Source organism: Anolis carolinensis, chromosome 4 (assembly GCF_035594765.1).
Source record: "Anolis carolinensis isolate JA03-04 chromosome 4, rAnoCar3.1.pri, whole genome shotgun sequence".
Taxonomy (NCBI): domain Eukaryota; kingdom Metazoa; phylum Chordata; class Lepidosauria; order Squamata; family Dactyloidae; genus Anolis; species Anolis carolinensis.
The window spans coordinates 157254131-157266289 of record NC_085844.1 but is presented as its reverse complement, the minus strand read 5'-3'; the positions used below and the strand labels follow the sequence as shown (position 1 = coordinate 157266289).

At 41.4% G+C, this 12159-nt stretch overlaps 1 long non-coding RNA gene across 1 annotated transcript in view; it reads right to left on the bottom strand.

The window, feature by feature from the left end:
• Window positions 1-10237, bottom strand: part of LOC134298338 (uncharacterized) — a 75397-nt gene extending 65160 nt beyond the window's left edge. The window contains exon 1 of the long non-coding RNA XR_010005359.1: window positions 10065-10237. This is a non-coding gene — a long non-coding RNA (uncharacterized LOC134298338). The remainder of the gene's footprint in view (window positions 1-10064) is intronic.
• Window positions 10238-12159: the final 1922 nt, after the last annotated feature.

Genomic DNA, 12159 nt, shown 5'->3' with positions numbered 1-12159 from the left:
AACAAGCCTTGGGCAGAATTCTCCCCCGTTCTCTCGCCGGGATAATTATAATCGAGATAGAGGCGCTAGGGAGGCGAAGCGCCGAAGCGCCAGAATCGCTGCCAGACAATTAGCTGATTAAGCCTGTTTCCCTTGGGAAATCTTAAGGAGTCATGCATCTGGACACAGCTTGGGTTTCACTTCTTGTTCCCCAGGGAAAGTGTTCCTTGGCGGGAAAACAAGATCCTATATAGCTGTTTTACCGCAAGGAGATCCTTGCGGAGTCAATTCGTCAGCTTCGGGAGTAAGATCGTGTGTGGACTACGCAACTCCAGTTCCTTGTTTCCAGGACCTTGTTCTAGTTCCAAGCCTGCCTTGTTCTTCGGACCTCGCCACGGACCTTGTTCTTGCTTCTTGCTTCTTGTTGCCTCGTATCAAGTCTTGTTTGCCACGAATCTAGTTTGTTTTCCAGCCTTGTTGTCAAGCTCCATTGGACTAAAGGACCTTGTCATTTCCCCACACTTTGCTTGGCAAAGTGTGTGTTTCGGTTATTGGATTATAACTTTGGACTCTAACATCACATATTGGACATTGCTTTTCTGGACTATATTTGACCTTTCCTGAAAGGTCTACTTCTGAACTTCATTCTTCACTTGTTTTTATTGACTTTATATATTCCTTTAATAAAGATATTAAATAGAATCTGGCCTCTGCGCATGGTTATTGGTGCTCCGTAGCCTGGGTCTTGACAGGAAAAGAGTATTTTTAAAGCTAATGGGTTGTAGCCTTGATGCACATTGAAAAGACTGCTATACAATAATGCTCTGCCTCCTGCTTTGTAGTATATCAGTTGCCAGACACAAGCTTTGAAAATGCTCTTTTTTATTAACCTTGGAAGTTGATTTTGAAGATCTAAGACATGTTGGTGGTGGTGTTTGCTTAATATGATTTCATGTAAGATATGTGCACATATAATCAATTTTGTAAATTCTAAGTTGTTTCTTGTTATAATTACTGTCATCTATGTAGAGTAAGACTCCCATATCCACAGGGGGCATATCCACAGATACACATACCCCATGGGTATCTAAAATCATGGATAATAGAAATGCATCTTATCTAGCTCTGTTTGGACTATAGTTAGATCAGGCACATGCCATAGAATCACACTGGAGGACCTAAAGAGACCCACAAACACTTCCAGGGAAAATATTTTTTGGGAATGTGAGTGAAACCATAGATATTGAATCCACGAATAAGGACATTATAATGTACTAGCTTTGCCCGGCCACGCGTTGTTGTGGCTTATGGGAATCTTTTGTTGGCCAGGCGGAATAGCAGTGAATGGCCTTGTAGTCTCAAAGCCTGGCCGTTTTCTGGAGTAGCTGGAGCTTTTTGTTGTATGAACGTAGAGGCATGGATGAGGGGTTTTGCTGCCAAATTTAGTGTTTCTGGGATGTGTAGTTTTGTTGTTTTGTCCTAGGCCGAAATTTCATTACCCTTTTATATATAGAGATTGTCCACCTTTTTTCACAACCCCTGTAGAAGGTCATAAAGTATTTCCAGTCAAAATCCATTGGGCTATTTTCAAGAATAAAATTATCTCTTTCCCAGCAACAGGAGACTTTATTCTCTTTTCCATATTGCATGCAGAATAACCCAGATACAAAAAACAGTGTCATCAAATGGGAGCAGGACAAGAAGATCTGAAACTGTGGGATGCTGCTGACAGCCAGAACACAGAATACTGACCTAGATGGAATAAAGATCTGCCTTTATATAGCTCTGCCTTCAGTTTCTGAGATCGATGAGGTAAAAAGTTTTATGTCTTTGTTTTAAAAAGCTTGGTTTGTTTCTTTCCAATGGACAACTGCATGCAGAGGTTGACAGGGTCAGTAACTAATGAATTTGAGGATTTGCCCAGATCAAGAGTTCCTTTCCAATATCTAGATTGTTGCTAGAAATATAACTACTGGAAGAGGGGAGGGGGTGAAAGTATCATTTCCCTCAATAAGAATTCTTCCCCCAAATGAATTTTGCCTCCAGTTACCAAATTTCTAGCTTTACAAAGAGTGAGATATTGAAAATTTTTCACAGCACACCTAGGACTCTTATTTCCTGTGTTTGCATTCCCTTGGTTACTCTGGGTTTTTTTTTTCTTTTGGATGCTCAAAGTCTGTTTCTAAATGTTTCTAAAGTATGCTTCTGGCCCAACTATAGAGAGAATATAAAGCTCTATGTTCTTCATGGTTTTGGGAATTCATGGATTATGCGTGCAACTTGGAACATATCACACATAGATAAAATGTAATACTGTATCTCAAAATCAATTGGCATATTTCAAATCAAATAAACACTATTTCTGTTGGCCTAATTGCTATACAGCAACCATTTTAAATACAAAGAGCATTGATGGTAGCCTACTGCTTGGCAGACATCAAACCAAATGGATGAATGGCAAAATCCTCTTTTGTCTGCTTGAAAAATAAATGTGGGAATGGAGATGAACCAAAAGTGGAAACAAGGAGGACAGTGGTCAGGGAGAAAGTTAAGTACCTTCTCTCCCAATTAAGTCCATTGGAACTACACTTAAGTAAGTGGTTAGAATGCGATTTCCTGCTTCTTAGCAGGGGGTTGGACTGGATGGCCCATGTGGTCTCTTCCAACTCTACTATTCTATGATTCTATGATTCTATGATTCTAGAGTCTTGTGAGCACAAACATCATGAATGTGTAACAAAAATATGCAGCCGTTCAAAAATACAAGATAAGTAGATACTGAATAAGAAAGACTTAGCAGGAATTTTCTTCCTACTTTAAAAAGGTTTGAAAATAGGATTTATTTTGTGCAATATTCAAATTTGGGTAGAGACGGGTCATGCAGAAAACAGCATTTCTCCACAGAAAACAGCATTTTCTCTGTTTCTGAACTGTTTATTCTGAATGCCAAATTTAAGCTAATTCCTTTAGCTAAAGAGCAAACATTAGATTAACTTGTCTGTTTTGTTAGCAAACTTCAACTTAATTCATCACTGAAATGATATTACTTATGCAAAAATTGATTAACACCAATATAGATAAATGTGTTGTCGAAGGCTTTCATGGCCAGAATCACAGGGTTGTTGTGTGTTTTCCAGTCTGTATGGCCATGTTCCAGAAGCATTCTCTCCTGATGTTTTACCCGCATTTATGGCAGGCATCCTCAGAGGTTGTGAGGTATGTATTGTTGTGAAATATACCTCACAACCTCTGAGGATGCCTGCCATAGATGTGGGTGAAATGTCAGGAGAGAATGCTTCTGGAACATGGCCATACAGCCCGGAAAACACACAACCCCAATATAGATAAATGCCTGTTGTTCTTTTCCAATACCACTGCTAGAATAAGAGTTGGCATCTCCAGCTCATTAACTAATCCAATTCACACCAGCAAAGGTGTAAAACAAGGCTGTTTGCTGGCACCTACACTCTTTAATTTATATTTGAACAATATAATAACAGCTCTTCTGGGTCCAGAATTCTTTTCACCCTCAGTAGGAACAAAGAAGATTTCTGCCCTTCTATATACAGATGACATGGTGTTAGTCTCATTCACCCAAATAGGTCTGAGAAGGCTGCTTACTAAGCTTGGCATATATTTCTCCAAAGAAAAGCTGCTAATCAATTATAATAAAACCAAGGTAATTGTGTTTGGAAAAAGACCCTCACAGTTCAGTTGGTCCATTTGTTGGCCACCAGATTGAACAGTGCAGGGAATTTAAGTACCTGGGAGTACACTTTACAGAAAATCTATCATGGAAGCCCCATACAGAACACAGCAGAGCAGTGGTGCTAAAATCCATTGGAGGAATTCTCAGGGTGCCATCTGGTTGCCCTAGCTGTGGAAATATTCCAGAACAAAGTTATTGCCCAGATTCTGTACAGCACTACAGTCTTGTTTTGTATAGATGCTTGTTAGGTGTTGTTTCTGTCGGTGTAAATGCATAAGACCATTGCTCAAACTTTAATAAATTGATTAATTGACTGATTATATTAATTCGTGCTTATCATGGCTTATCATCCCTCAGCATGACCAATATTTGCTAAAGCTGATGGAGGTTGTGGTACATACATTCTACTGAAGAACAGCATAACATATTCCTCTGTCCCACAGTAAGATGTTACACAAAGAAATTCAAGTATGAGTACTCAGTTCATTCCAGTTCATCAAGAGAGTGGAAAGCTGATGTGCCACCAGTGAAATATATTTCTATTGTTGGCTAATTGCTCTTCCCAATCTGTCCTATTAGAACCAAAATCCTACCATGGCTTTCAGAGAACTGGGTATTTTTCTCTCTCTAGCTAGAAAAGCAGAAGTATTAAATACTTTGTTCTAGAGGAAAAGCAGTTTTTCTAAGATGTGTGATTTTCTAAGATGTGTGATTAACACAAAGAATACCACAAAAAAAATGTGTCTCTTGGGGAGCACGTCTTATTAGCCTGAAATAAGGTTCGGTGTCTCTTAATGCTCAGATCTCTATTTACTTTAATTGGTTTATAAATTGTTATCCTTGGATGGCATTAAATTTGCTTCACGCCCACAAAATATGCAGAGGGAGCAATATTGCCCGATAACCGTAACTTTGTCTGTAAAATATGGGCAGTATTACACCCTGAATCTTTTGATTTACAAAAATGTTCAGAGAGAGAGGAGACACTTTCCCCTGGAACAGTACATTTTAAAGTTTGCACACATGCATAAGTGCACACATACACACACACAAAAGGGAGAGAGAGAGATCAGGGAGAACAGCCATCTTGCAACAAAACAGACGGCTACATTTATCTTTCTTTAATAGCAAAACAACAGAAGCAGAAGCAGCAGCAAGAAAAAACAATGCTTGAAATTATGCTTGAAATTATTATAATGTAAAACCATACATTCTTTATTTTTGTAATGCTATAATTTCATTTATCACCAATGGCAACATCCTATGCAATCTTGTTATTTCTAGTTTCATGAGGTATCAAGAATTCTCAACCAGAGATTTCTAGTGCCTCAGCATACTGCAAATGCTTGATTTCTATGGGATGCAGCCATGACAATTAAAGTTGTATCAAAGTGCTATCTACTGAGAAAAGGCTCTCGGAGTGTTGGCTCCAAACTCCCACTTAACAAGAGCTGAGCGGTTTCTATATACGTTGAGCCATGCATGATTTTTAGTCTCCTTCAGACCTCTACGGTTACATCTACACTTTAGAATTAATGTAGTCTGACACTGCTTTAACTGCCATAGAATCATGGGATTTGGAGTTTGGTGAGGCACCAGGACTCTTTCACAGAGAAGGCTAAGGACTTTATAAAACTAAAGTTGCCCCTGACTATGTCAAAATCTCCATCTTGACTTAAGTTATGCAACAAACAGGAAGTCAATCTGAATCTAACAAATTCTATTCCAAGAAGGCAGCCAAGGACAATTCTCCAAGGACAATTCTAGTGTCTTGCTCAATTTCAAAAATATTTTCATGCACCATTTGGCCACTTTGTCCAAACTGGGCATTACTACAAGTGGAATGCTTTTCACGTGGCTCTTCCTTCGAGATCTCTTGCCAAAAATGAAGGCAAACTCAAAAAAAGCGGGGAAGGAGGACTCTTTCTTAATGTTTAAATTGCCATCTCAGTACAGTACAATCAACAGCCGTGATCGTTTGTTTTCAGTCCCTGGGCTATATTTACCCAAGTCTGTATCACTTTTAACATAGCATGGCAAACATTTAAAGCCATCTGAGACTTTCCCCTGGAAACCATTAGAAGTGGGACCAGAGCCCAATGGTTTTCACGCCAGTTAAGTAAATAAATGAAATATGCTAATTAACACCCTATTAGCCCACAGCAGGGAGTAATCCATGGCACTTTGATTGGAAATAATCCTGTCATCCAGGAGACTGGTCTGTGACAGAATGTAAACTGGCCACATTCCTTTCTTTTCCTAAAGGTGGATGGGGTCCAAATTACCATGAAGCCATGGAGCAGGTTTCATGGGATGTTACTCTTGGTTTCAGCAATACTTCCCTCTGAACTCCCTGAAAATTGGCACAACTCCGAACTTGTGTTTATTTGATTTAGAATACTATCTTCCTTCAATGGTGCAGCTGAGGCTATCTGCATTTGACTCTTTCTTTCCAAATCCCTTATAATCAGGTGGAATTCTAATTCCTCTCCCAGAACAGGCATTTCACCTGCCAATTTCCTTCCTTATGTCACACAAAAAATACCCAAAAACTCTTTGAATTTCCATTGCCATTTGGAATTGGCACTTATCCCTGCCCAGACTTATTTTCATACATCTGGCCAACATCACAACAGTGTCTGCAAGGGGTTGGAGATACCCCGGCAGTGGTAGAGACCCAGAAAGAAAGTAGAGAGGGAAAGTCCAATAAAGGAACAGCATGTTTTCCAATCTAGTATTTTTAAACATCCATTTCCAGAGAGCTTTGGGAGCTTAAGAGGATTAGACACTATGGCACATCTGCCAGGCTGCTGCTGACTATGTCAAAATCTCCATCATGGCTCAAGTTATGCAACAAAGCTTTGTTATATTACTGATATGCTGCTAACATATTTCCCATTCTTTATCATATTATTTTGTATGAATAGTTGTAAGGATTACTTGTGGATTTACAGCCTGGCATTTAAAGCAAAGAAAAAGATAGTGTTGGCTTGTTTTGTGGTTTTGTTCTGGAAGGGGGGGGGCAGGGGTTACCAAGGTTGGCTATTATTAGATAGCAGACACTTTGAGCGAATTCCACAGGCTTTGTTTGGACATTATCTGTAATGAGCTAATGGGGATTTGCTTAAATTTAGTAACTGTGTACAGCACAGATTTCAAGTTCATGTCAAAATGCCAGGGCTCAAGATAAACCTACGATTTTGATTATGTTATTATCAAGTGAAGATGCCTCTTATAGATTTTTTTTTCAAAGTAGCATTTGTTTTTCTAAAAATATCTTCTTCCTCTTGCTGAGAAACTACAATCCTTCCCTGAAATCATATTAATGCAAAAAAGGCTTGCAACAGAAATATTGCAAGGTATCCTTACAACCTAAAATAGACAGAGGAGGTCCAAGGTAATTTTCAAGTATAGGCGAACAGAAATTTTGCCCCCCCCCCACACACACACACACACACATACACCAATCACTGAAAGATAAAGCGTTGATTCTGGTCATGACAACACACAAATTATTATTATTATTATTATTATTATTATTATTATTATTATTATTATTAAGATCCAAAGGAGCAGGGTGTGAAAATAGGATCCCAGGCCAGGCTTTTGATGTTAAACTGGATTATATGAGTCCGCGCTGCCACATAATCTGGGATAAACAGAAAATTTGTGAATGGATCCTGGGATATAGGTCCCGTCTGGAAGGGCCCTAAGTGGCATATAAACTTTGGCAAGCTGGGCATTCCTTCTGCATGCTACAGCAGGCAAAAATGCAAATCATGGGTCAGTTGAGCAACATGACAAGGAGGCAAAGAGAGAGGACCCTTGCACACAGCCATATAACCCAGAATATCTGCTTTGAACTGGATTATCTGAGTCCACACTGCCAGATAATCCAGCTCAAAGCAGAAAATGTGGGATTTTATTCAGCTATGTGTGGAAGGGGCCAGAGGGAGGACCCTTACAGAGCCCTGCATCCCATAATAACTGCTTTGAACTGGATTATCCAGTTCCAGATAATCCAGCTCAAAGCAGAAAATGTGGGATTTTATTCAGCTATGTGTAGAAGGGGCCAGAGAGAGAACCCTTACAGAGCCCTGTATCCCAGAATATCTGCTTTGAACTAGATTATCTGAGTCTACACAGCCAGATATTCCAGCTCAAAGCAGAAAATGTGAGATTTTATTCAGCTATGTGTGGAAGGGGCCAGAGGGAGGACCCTTACAGAGCCCTGCATCCCATAATAACTGCTTTGAACTAGATTATCCAGTTCCAGATAATCCAGCTCAAAGCAGAAAATGTGAGATTTTATTTAGCTATGTGTGGAAGGGGCCAGAGGGAGGACCCTTACAGAGCCCTGTATCCCAGAATATCTGCTTTGAACTGGATTATCCAGCTCCAGATAATCCAGCTCAAAGTAGAAAATGTGGGATTTTATTCAGTTATGTGTGGAAGGGGCCAGAGAGAGAACCCTAGATAACCCAGTTCAAAGCAGATATTGTGAGATTTTCTGCCTTGATATTCTGGGTTATATGGCTGTGTGGAACAGCCCTGATGGTCCTTTCAAACGGCCATATAACCCAGAATATCAAGGCAGATAATGCTCATTATCTGCTTTGAACTGGATTATATGGCAGTGTGGAGTCAGATAACCCAGTGCAGAGAGAGTGGGAGAAGAGATCCATGGAGATAAATAGCAAAGATAATAGGCTTCTTGTTGAAGAAGAATCACTCAATGTGTTGTATCCAGAACAAAATAATAGAGTTGGTAGATCTAGATATGTGTATTAATGAAATAAAAATAAATCTCTTGTTTGCACTTGTGTGTCTTGTACCATTAATCTGTGTTGGGTAATGTTTCATGTATTTTAAATTTGTCTTAATGATTCCTTTGTAGGTTTAATTCTATTTTAATGCTTATTGGTATACAGTATACATTAATAGTAATATCAAAAATAAAATATAGTATCCTAACAATAATGCTAATTAGCACAACTTCTAGTTTTTAACACATTTTCTAAATTGTTGCTATTTTAATGGATATTCTCTGCTTTGGAGCATTTTTAGAGGGGAAAAGGTGACATACAGAATAAATAAATATAAGTAAAAGGTAAAGGTTTCCCCCTGATATTAAATCTAGTTGTGTCCAACTCTGTGGGTTGGTGCTTATCTCCATTTCTAAGATGAAGAGCCAGCATTGTCCATAGACACCTCCAAGGTCATGTGGCCGACATGACTGCATGGATCACCATTACCTTCCTGCCAGAGCAGTATCTATTGATCTACTCACATTTGCATGTATTCAAACTGCTAGGAAACCCGATAGGTTTCCTAAGGAGTCATAAGATCCTAGTATGGGAGAAAGCTGAACCCTAGGAACCACACAGTCAACAGGTGGCCATCAGGCTTTTGCTTTAAAGCAGGCATGGGCAAACTTGGACCTTCCCTCCTTCCCTACCGGCTGTTACAAATTGTGAGAGTTGAAGTCCAAAACACCTGGAAGGCTGAAGTTGGCCCACGCCTGCTTTCAAGCCTCCAGAGAAGGAGGCCCCACTGTCAACTCGAGAGAGAGGGGGGGGAGGGAGGGGAAGAGGAGCTGGCAGTCCTGCAGAAGGCTTTTTCCAGCTCCTTTGCCGGCTTTCCTTCATGCATATAACAAATATTCACCTAAAAATCCCATGACATGAAATAGAAACGGAGGGCTGGAGCATTCTCTCTTTCACCCATATCTATAGCAGGCATCCTCAGAGGTTGTGAGGTCTGTTGGAAACTAGGCAAGTGGAGTTTATATATCTGTGGAATGATGTCCAGGGAAGGAGAAAGAACTCTTTTCTGCTTGAGGCAAGTGTGAACGTTGCAATTGGCCAGCTTGATTAGCATTAAATAGTCTTGCAGCTCCAAAGCCTGGCTGCTTCCTGCCTGGGGGAATCCTTTGTTGGGGGGTGTTAGCTGTCCCTGATTGTTTTGTGTCTAGAATTCCTGTCTTCTGAGTGTTGTTCTTTATTTACTTTATTTATTTAGAGGTTTTTTAAATACTGGTTGATTATTATTTCCAATAACCCCCACAATTCCTAATGTTGCCATTGGCCACCTTGATGAGCATTGAATAGCCTTGCAGAGGGCTCAGCTGGGAAGGGAAGGGAGGGGGCGGAGCAGGATGCATATAGATGCACCCCTCAGGTAGGGGGCAGGGAAAGTGGTGCCAAACTGCCTCGGAGCCTGCATGTAGATGCACCTGAGGGGCACCAGGCAGTGGGAGGGGGGCTGGATGGCAGGGGGAGGAGGGAAAGTGAGGCAGAGGTGGAGCGGGAACCCCAGGAAGCTCCAGTTTTCCTGGAGGCCCTTGGTTACTGTTTAACCCCTCCCCCCTACTCACGTTTCAGCAGTAAATGGATCCGATGAGTCCAGGGCCCTGGTTCTCTTGGCCCCGCAGCCATTGAGCCCAGGGCTGCCCTCTTCCCTCCAGGCAGAAGGCAAGGGGAAAGGGCCGGCGGTGCTTGCGGCCTTCCCTTCAAACAGGCCTCATTTGCAGCCCTGGCCTCGAGTAGGGGCGGGGCCATGGGGGCGGGGCCGCATGGCACAGGGGCAGGCCAGGCTGCGTGGCCCCGCCCCTGCACGGCCCCGCCTCCCGCAGGAAGGCCTGGAAAGGAGGAAGAGGAAGTGGGGACTGGTGCCATCCTCCCAGGACCTCAATGGCGCCTCCAGACGATGGCGCCACAGGCAAATGCCTCCCTTGCCTGGTGGGTGGACCGGCTCTGAAAATAGAACTTCTATCCAGCAAGATACCAGGACCTGAATGGGGTTCAAGCACTACAGTTCACCCTCTGCCCCCTCCACACAATATTCCATTTCCTTTCAAAGTGGTAGGAAACATCCCATGACAAGGCCATGAGAATGCCAGTTAGGATGCTCAGTTCCTATCAGGTAGCTTTAAAAGGCATGCCCATTGCAGGAAAAGATATCCCACCTAAACATTTGAAAGAACTTCCTGAAATGTTCAACAGTGGAATATTCTGCCTTGGAACGTTGTAGAGTCTCCTCTATGAGCTTTTAAGCAGAGACTGGATGGCCATTTGTCCTACATGGCAGTGAATTGGATTAGATGGCCCTTCCAGCTCTATGATTCTATGCAAAATAAGAACAAAGATTTATCTATATCAATTGAGTCCAGATTATCTGAAGGACTGCATCCCTGAGTCCCCCTTCCAGGGTGAGAAGGGCAAGGTAGAAATGCTGTAATAAATAAATAAATAATCTGATATGATCCTGTCTGGCTTTTGTGATGGGAACAGGAGAAAGAGCCGTTTCAATAGGTGCACTTACACTTTGGAACTCCATACCTCCATCCCTAGGGAGACTATAATAGTAATTCCATCATATGACACATCTTTTTTTTCATACAGGCTTTTAGAAATGAAGGCTTTTCATAAACGAAGTGTAATTGTTGGATTGTTTTAAATCTCTGTTTTAATGCTATTTGTATGTTTAAATTGTGATCTTTTTATGTGTCAGTTGCCTTGAGTCAGATCCTTAACACCCTATAATTGTATAGCTCTACATCCCACTTGCCATAGAAACATCTTATGGAATCCTAGGATTTGCAATTTAGGGAGGGACATACAGAATTCTCAACCAGAAAATAGAACTACAAATCCTAGAATTCCACTAGTCATTGCAATTATAGTTAAAGTGGAAAATGGAGCTATAACTGTGCAATGTGATAAGTATTTCCAGTCTTTAGGGATAGATAGGATATAAAATTAGGTGCTGGTGATCAACTAAGCCAGCATAAATAGTGGGTAGAGGAGGGAAAGCACCACGCCTACCACAGCTGTGGAGGAAGTAAAACGTTGTAAGTTTGCACATAGCTGGCATATTTTGTTTCCCTCCCCTCACTCCTGTGGAGCTCCTAGCATAATACATGATCAGGATTTCAGCCCAAATATCACTTTTGTAGAGAGTTCAAAAGAATAAAAATTAACAATAGTATGAGTCCAGATTTTATAACAAAATGTGACAGTCCAGTTGTGATGCCAGTTTGCTTATTTTGTGTGATAAAGTCCTCTCTCTCTCTCTCTCTCAATCTCAATCTCAATCTCAATCTCAATCTCTCTCTCTCCACCTCACCTTTCTAGAGCATATTTACAAACAACCTTGTCACACAGCCACCAGAGGTGCTCTGCTTCCTAGAGGGGCGTGAGTAGCCTGGTGCCCCACACCCTACTTTGTTTGGCTCCACGTGAGGGCAATCAGATGGGGGGAAGTGTGAGTGTGCATGGAGCATGCAGCTTCTCTCCATTGATCCCAATGGCAGCACAAGAGCCTTCCCATGTTGCCCTGGCAGTGGTATGCACTAGCTCCACCCTCCTTTACCCATGGAGCCACGCTGGCATCATCTGATAGAATGCTACTGATTTTAGCCCCATGTGAAGAGGTCGAAAGATAAGTTAGGAAAGAGAAGGTTTATGTCT